Consider the following 8,713-nt stretch of genomic DNA (forward strand, 5'->3'; position numbering starts at 1 on the left):
AAAGCTGTACCGAGAGCTTGCAGGGAACAAAAGCTCCCGAGAGAAAACCTGAGCAGATGACTTAGCTTGGACCTGCAAGGGCAGGGCAATTCCGCCTCTGGCAAAGACATTTGGGAACCACGGCAACAGGCCCCTCCCCCAGAAGATCAGCAAGAACAGCCAGCAAGCCAAGACCAAGTTTACTGATCAATGAGAACGGCAGAACTCCAGCGCTAGGGGAATACAGCACATAGAATTCATGGCTTTTCCCCCATGATTCTTTAGTCTTTCAAAGTTAATTTTTTAAATTTTCTTTATTTTTTTCTTTTTCTATTATTTTAGTTGAATTTTTCTTCTTTCCTTTTTCAACCAACATCTTATCAATTCCTTTTTAAAAATCTTTTTTAATTTTCATTTTTACAGTCATAGTCTATTCCTTCATTGTATTTAACCTTATTTTTGTGTGTGTGTATATATATATATATATATATATATATATACATATATACATATATATATATGTTTTTCTTTCTTTAAAATGTTGGGATACAGTTTCTTCTAACAGACCAAAATATACCCTAAATCTAGTGTATGACTTTGTCCTAGTCTCCCGCCTGATCACATTCTCTCTTTTTTTTTAAATTTTTTTTCATTCTTTTTTCAACTGACATCTTATCAATTCCTTTTTTAAAATCTTTTTTAATTTTCATCTTTACAGTCATATTTCATACCTTCATCATATTTTCCCTTATTTCTGTATATATATAAGTTTTTCTTTCTTTAAAATTTTGGGAGGCAATTTCTTCTAACAGACCCCAAAATCTAGTGTGTGGCTCTGTTCTGCTCACCAGACTGATTATATTCTTTTTTTTTTTCCTTTCTTTTTCCCCCAGTTTCAGGTCTCTTCTGATTTGTTTAGTGTATATTTTTCTGGGGTCATTGTTACCCTTTTAGCATTTTGTTCCCTCATTCATCTATTCTCCTCTGGACAAAATGACAAGATGGGAAAACTCACCTCAAAAAAAAGAACACGAGGCAGTACCGACTGTCAGGGACCTAATCAATATGGACATTAGTAAGATGTCAGAACTAGAGTTCAGAATGACGATTATAAAGATACTAGCTGGGCTTGAAAAAAGCATAGAAGATACTAGAGAATCCCTTTCTGGAGAAATAAAAGAACTAAAATCTAACCAAGTTGAAATAAAAAAGGCTATTAATGAGGTGCAATCAAAAATGGAGGCTCTAACTACTAGGATAAATGAGGCAGAAGAGAGAATTAGTGATATAGGAGACCAAATGATGGAGAATAAAGAAGCTGAGAAAAAGAGAGATAAACAACTACTGGATCACGAGGGGAGAATTCGAGAGGTAAGTGATATCATAATGCAAAACAACATTAGAATAATTGGGATCCCAGAGGAAGAAGATAGAGAGGGGTAGAAGGTATATTGGAGTAAATTATAGCAGAGAACTTCCCTAATTTGGGGAAGGAAACAGGCATCAAAATCCACGAGGCACAGAGAACACCCCTCAAAATCAATAAAAATAGGTCAACACCCCGACATCTAATAGTAAAACTCACAAATCTCAGAGACAAAGAGAAAATCCTGAAAGTAGCTCTGGACGAGAGGTCTGTAACCTACAATGGTAGAAACATTAGATTGGCAGCAGACCTATCCACAGAGACCTGGCAGGTCAGGAAGGACTGGCATGATATATTCAGAGCACTAAACAAGAAAAATATGCAGCCAAGAATACTATATCCAGCTAGGTTGTCATTGAAAATAGAAGGAGAAATAAAAAGCTTTCAGGACAAACAAAAATTAAAAGAATTTGCTAACACCAAACCAGCCCTACAAGAAATATTGAAAGGGGTCCTCAAAGCAAAGAAAGAGCCTAAAAGTAACATAGACCAGAGAGGAACAGAGATAATATAAGGTAACAGTCACCTTACAGGCAATACAGTGGCACTAAATTCATATCTTTCCATAGTTACCCTGAGTGTAAATGGGCTAAACGCCCCAATCAAAAGACACAGGGTATCAGATTGGCTAAAAAAACAAGACCCATCGATATGCTCTCTACAAGAGACTCATTTTAGACCCAAAGACACCTCCAGCTTTAAAGTGAGGGGGTGGAAAACCATTTACTATGCTAATGGACATCATAAGGTGGCAATCCTTATATCAGACAAATTAGATTTTAAACCAAAGACTATAATGACAGATGAGGAAGGACACTACATCATACTTAAAGGGTCTATCCACAAGAAGATCTAACAATTTTTATTTTTAATTTTTTTTTAGATCTAACAATTTTAAATATCTTTGCCCCTAACGTAGGAGCAGCCAATTAGATAAGCCAATTAATAAAAAAAATCAAAGAAACACATCAACAATAATACAATAATAGTAGGGGACTTTAACACCCCCCCTCACTGAAATGGAAAGATCATCTAAGGAAAAGGTCAACAAGGAAATAAGGGCTTTAAATGACACACTGGACCAGATGGACTTCACAGATATATTCAGAACATTCCATCCCAAAGCAACAGAATATACATTCTTTAGTGCACATGGAACATTCTCCAGAATAAATCACATCCTGGGTCACAAATCAGGTCTCAACTGGTACCAAAAGATTGGAATCATTCCCTGCATATTTTCGGACCACGCTGTTGTGAAACTAGAACTCAACTACAAGAGGAAAGTTGGGAAGAACCCAAATACTTGGAGGCTAAAGAGCATCCTACTAAAGAGTGAATGGGTCAACCAGGAAATTAAAGAAGAATTTTAAAAATTCATGGAAACAAATGAAAATGAAAACACAACTGTCAAAATCTTTGGGATACAGCAAAGGTGGTCCTAAGAGGAAAGTATATAGCAATACAAGCCTTTCTCAAGAAACAAGAAAGGTCTCAAATACACAACCTAACCCTACACCTAAAAGAGCTGAAGAAAGAACAGCAAATAAAGCCTAAACCCAGCAGGAGAAGAGAAATAATAAAGATCAGAGCAGAAATCAATGAACTAGAAACCAAAAGAACAGTAGAACAGATCAACAAAACTGGGAGCTGGTTCTTTGAAAGAATTGATAAGATTGATAAACCCCTGGCCAGACGCATCAAAAAGAAAAGAGAAAGGACCCAAATAAATAAGATCGTGAATGAAAGAGGAGATCACAACCAACACCAAAGAAATACAATTATAAGAACATATTATGAGCAACTATATGCCAACAAATAAAACAATCTGGAAGAAATGGATGCATTCCTACCTAGAGATGTATCAACTACCAAAACTGAACCAGGAAGAAATAGAAAACCTGAACAAACCCATAACCAGCAAGGAAATTGAAGCAGTAATCAAAAATCTCCCAGCAAACAAGAGCTGAGGGCCAGATGGCTTCCCAGGGGAATTATACCCAACATTTAAAGAAGAATTAATACCTATTCTTCTGAAACTTTTCCAAAAAATAGAAATAGAAGGAAAACTTCCAAACTCGTTCTATGAGGCCAGCATTACCCTAATTCCAAAACCAGACAAAGACCCCATCAAAAAGGAAAACTACAGACCAATGTCCCTGAGGAACATGGACGAAAAAATTCTTACCAAAATACTAGCCAGTAGGATCCAACAGTACATTAAAAGGATTATTCACCACGACCAAGTGGGATTTATTCCTGGGCTGCAAGGTTGGTTCAACATCTGCAAATCAATCAATGTGATACAATACATTAATAAAAGAAAGAACAAGAATCATATGATCCTCTCAATAGATGCAGAAAAAGCATTTGACAAAGTACAGCATCCTTTCTTGATTAAAACTCTTCGCAGTCCAGGGATAGAGGGTACATAACTCAATATCATAAAAGCCATCTATGAAAAACCCACAGCGAATATCATCTTCAATGGGGAAAAACTGAGAGCTGTTCCCCTAAGGTCAGGAACATGGCAGGGATGTCCACTGTCACCACTGCTCTTCAACATAGTACTAGAAGTCCTAGCCTCAGCAATCAGACCACAAAAAGAAAGAAAAGGCATCCAAATCAGCAAAAAAGTGAAACTCTCACTTTTTGCAGATGATATGATACTTTATCTGAAAAGCCCAAAAGACTCCACCCCAAAATTGCTAGAACTCATACAGGAATTCAATAAAGTGGCAGGATATAAAATCAATGCACAGAAATCAGTTGCATTTCTATGCACCAAGAACAAGACAGAAGAAAGAGAAATGAAGGAGTTGATTCCATTTACAATTGCACCCAAACCCATAAGATACCTAGGAATAAATTTAACCAAAGAGGCAAAGAATCTGTACTCCAAAAACTCTAGAATACTCATGAAAGAAATTGAGGAAGACACAAGGAAATGGAAAAACGTTCCATGCTCATGGATTGGAAGAACAAATATTGTGAAAATGTCTATGCTACCTAAAGCAATCTACACATTTAATGCAATCCCTATCAAAATACCATCCGCTTTTTTCAAAGAAATGGAACAAATAATCCTAAAATTTGTATGGAACCAGAAAAGACCCCGAATAGCCAGAGGAATGTTGAAAAAGAAAAGCAAAGCTGGCGGCATCACAATTCCGGACTTCCAGCTCTATTACAAAGCTGTCATCATCAAGACAGTATGGTACTGGCACAAAAACAGACACATAGATCAATGGAACAGAATAGAGAGCCCAGATATAGACCCTCAACTCTATGGTCAACTTATCTTTGACAAAGCAGGAAAGAATGTGCAATGGAAAAAAGACAGTCTTTTCAACAGATGGTGTTGGGAAAATTGGACAGCCACATGCAGAAGAATGAAACTGGACCATTTCCTTATACTACACACAAAAATAGACTCAAAATGGATGAAGGACCTAAATGTGAGGCAGGAATCCATCAAAATCCTTGAGCAGGACACAGGCAGCAACCTCTTCAACCTCAGCCGCAGCAACTTCCTCCTAGAAACATCACCAAAGGCAAGGGAAGCAAGGGCAAAAATGAACCACTGGGACTTCATCAAGATAAAAAGCTTTTGCACAGCAATGCAAACAGTCAACAAAACCAGAAGACAACTGACAGAATGGGAGAAGATATTTGCAAATGACATATCAGATAAAGGGCTAGTATCCAAAATCTATAAAGAACTTCTCAAACTTCACAACCAAAGAACAAAAAATCCAATCAAATGGGCAGAAGACATGAACAGACATTTCTGCAAAGAAGACATCCAAATGGCCAACAGACACGAGAAAAAGTGCTCAACATCACTTGGCATCAGGGAAATACAAATCAGAACCTCAATGGGATGTCACCTCACACCAGTCAGAATGGCTAAAATTAACAAGTCAGGAAATGACAGATGTTGGCAAGGATGCGGAGAGAGGGGAAACCTCCTACAAAGTTGGTAGGAATGCAAGCTGGTGCAGCCACTTTGGAAAACAGTATGGAGGTTCCTCAAAAAGTTGTAAATAGAGCTACCCTATGACCTGGCAATTGCACTACTGGGTATTTACCCCAAAGATACAAATGTAGTAATCTGAAGGGGCACATGCACCCTGATGTTTATAGCAGCAATGTCCACAATCGCCAAGTATGGAAAGAGTCTAAATGTCCATCAGCACATGAAAGGATAAAGAAGATGTGGTGTATATATACAATGGAATATTACGCAGCCATGAAAAATGAAATCTTGCCATTGCAATGACGTGGATGGAACTAGAGGGTGTTATGCTAAGCGAAATAAGTCAATCAGAGAAAGACAAGCATCATATGATCTCACTGATATGAGGAATTTGAGAAACAAGACAGAGGATCATAGGGGAGGGGAGGGAAAAATGAAACAAGACAAAACCAGAAAGGGAGACAAACCATAAGGGACCCTTAATCTCAGGAAATAAACTGAGGGTTGCTTGAGTGGAGGGGGGTGGGGGGATGGGGTGGCTGGGTGATGGACATTGGGGAGGGTATGTACTATGGTGGGCGCTGTGAATTGTGTAAGACTGATGAATCACAGACCTATACCCCTGAAACAAATAATACATTATTTGTTAAAAAAAAAAAAAAAGCAAATTGTTCTTGAGGGCATTAGGGAACACACATAATCTAGTTTTACTCTGTACCCTTGGCAAATTAGAAATCAACTGTATAAAGGAAAGGCTTAACAAAAACAATCATTTCATTATTTGTCTTACTTGAAAAAAAAAGTAATGAGCCTCACCTATGTATTTAGCAAGCACGGTTTGAGAAAAGTTTGTAGAGTGTGTACACTTGAAGTGAATAACTGCTAAATGTGTGCTTGCGATCCACATGAAGGCGGGGGAGGGCTCCGACTCTTGCTAGGTGGCAGAATTTCCATTTTTAATTGCTTAGGAGAACTTCCTGAGAGAGCTGCTCATTAATGAGGATTTGGAGGCAGTTCCGTGTATAAGCAGTAAGGGTTGTAATGCTGTCCTAAGTATCTTCAATTATACATGAAGGAGTGGGCTTTCTATCACAATCCGGCAAAAAAGCTCTTCTTGGGCTCCTGGGGAATTTTCGTGCATTAAGGATTGAAACTTTTTCTGGATCCTTTTGTCCAATGAAGGTACAACGTGCTCTTGGTAAGGGGAAAAAAAAAATCTCTGTATTGCTCTTCTGAGTAAGAGTGAAAGTGGGTTTTTAAAATTCAGAACCATAGTTAGAGCCCATATTTGACTCCCTTTCTTTCTTCTTTCTCTTTCTAACCCCACCGTCTCCTCCCTCAACCCCCTTCTGCCTCTTTCTCTTCTTTCTGTTACTTTGATCTTTTTGCAAAGTGGGTATAATGAGGCACACGTGTTACCCTTTTGTTTTGTACTCTGAGACGCTCTGCTTTGCTTTTTTGTTTTCCTTAAAAACGAGAACAAAAGCAGCACAGTTCCAGGAAATGGGATGTGAAATTGTTTATCAGCTATACAAATTTTCCACCATATGGCATTAGTTGATACTAGATGATTCCCATTTCTTTAGGCAGCCAAAATTTGGGAAGAGCAGAGTTCAGGCAATGAAGAGAAGATGTTCCAAATATTAGGACTGATCCAACCGGCATGTGATGCACTCTGTTTCTGAAAGTTTCCCGGCAGAGTCTGCATTATGTCAGGAAGGTCAGGCTGGAGGAGCCAGTCCTCTTCCTGGCTGCTCACCCGAATCACCTGGGGGAGCTTTCCAAAAGAGGCCAATGTATTTTTAGCCTTGGGTTCAAATCCTGACATCTCTATTTTTTAAAAAGCCCTCCCTGAAGACTTAGATGGAGCCAACTTGGCTCTGGTCCCAAATGGCATTTGGAACCAGTAAATTAGCAGAGCTGAAAGGTCCCTTTGAAGGGCTTGAGGACTCCCTGAGATCCTCCATGATTTTAGGAACTCATTCAGGTCAAGGGTCATGTGCACCATGTGGGGGGTAATGGTAGCCAATATTGTGTAGCCCCAAATGGCATGGCACATGCCTAGACAAGTCAAATCCTTGTTCCCCTACTGCTTGCTTGGACAAGTCATCCAGTCTCTCTGAGCCTGTTTTCTTGCCTGTAAAATGGTGCCAACGCTTATGGGGATATTGTGGGGATTAAGGAAATAATGTATGTGAAGTGCTTAGTAGGTTCCCTGACACATAAGTGCTCAGTAAGTGTTAACTATTAGGGGCTCAACACAGTTATTTTTATCACGAGGACTTGAGGTAGCATGAGCTAATAAGCTAAACCATTGAGATGCTTCCTGTTAGAAGCAGAAGCTTGAGAGTCGTTGTGATCTGAATCTAAACTCAGGAAAGGGATAATGGAGATATTATTTACTCACAGGAATGGATGGCCTTTCCTGCTTCCCAAATACTCAGGAGGATTCGGCTTAAACATACCGTTCTGGACACTTACTGAACTTTTGATACTGGGAGCCACACTACACTTTTTTTCTGTTACTCTGTTCTTGTTCTTACCTAGGGCTTTTGCATCTGCTATTCCCTCCAGCTGGAATACTATACTTCTGATATTCACATGGTTTTTAATTATCTTTTTTTTCAGTTGTTCTTATTGCTGTTATAACTTATTTAACCTCTCTCTCCTCTACTAATATGTAAGCTTCGTGGAAGCAGAAACCTTCCTTCATTGTTGTATCCCAGGCCTTAGAACAGTGCCTAGCACATAGTAGGCACTCAGTAAATATTGAGCCAATGAAAGAATATTGAGTGAGTGAATACTGATCAGAAGAATGAATGAATGAATGAATAAAACGACATATGGAGGTTAAAGCCATAGTTGTTTATAAAGAAACCAGGGTATCTGTACACAAGCAATCTTAAGACTTAAAGGGACCACCAAGATGATTAACTTCCAAGTATTCATTTTTACAGGTGATGGTATCTTTGGAGATGAGGGCCAGGTTTAGTGTCCTGGTATCCAGGCTTTTTACCACCATTTACTCAGTTACTAAAATTTGGGCATGGGTTCCATTGAATGTAAGGATGCCCATGAAGACAAGGGAACTACCAATTTGAAATTAGGATTCGTGCTGTATTGGTTGTGTTGTCCTGAAATATTGAAAATGAGTGACTAGAGGTCTTGGAGCAGCCAGATTATCCTATCATATATCCTGACAATGAAAGTCTTTCTCAGGGTGGTGGTCGTGTGTGCCTAAATGCTTCCCCCCACCCCCCCCCCCAGCATTTGGAAATAGTAAAGGTTAATCCAAAAAGTGACTGAATTTGACTCAGGGAGTCTCCTTG

Source organism: Eumetopias jubatus, unplaced genomic scaffold (assembly GCF_037043125.1).
Source record: "Eumetopias jubatus isolate StellerSeaLion01/CBP00866 unplaced genomic scaffold, mEumJub1_p1.0 scaffold_16, whole genome shotgun sequence".
NCBI classification, from domain to species: domain Eukaryota; kingdom Metazoa; phylum Chordata; class Mammalia; order Carnivora; family Otariidae; genus Eumetopias; species Eumetopias jubatus.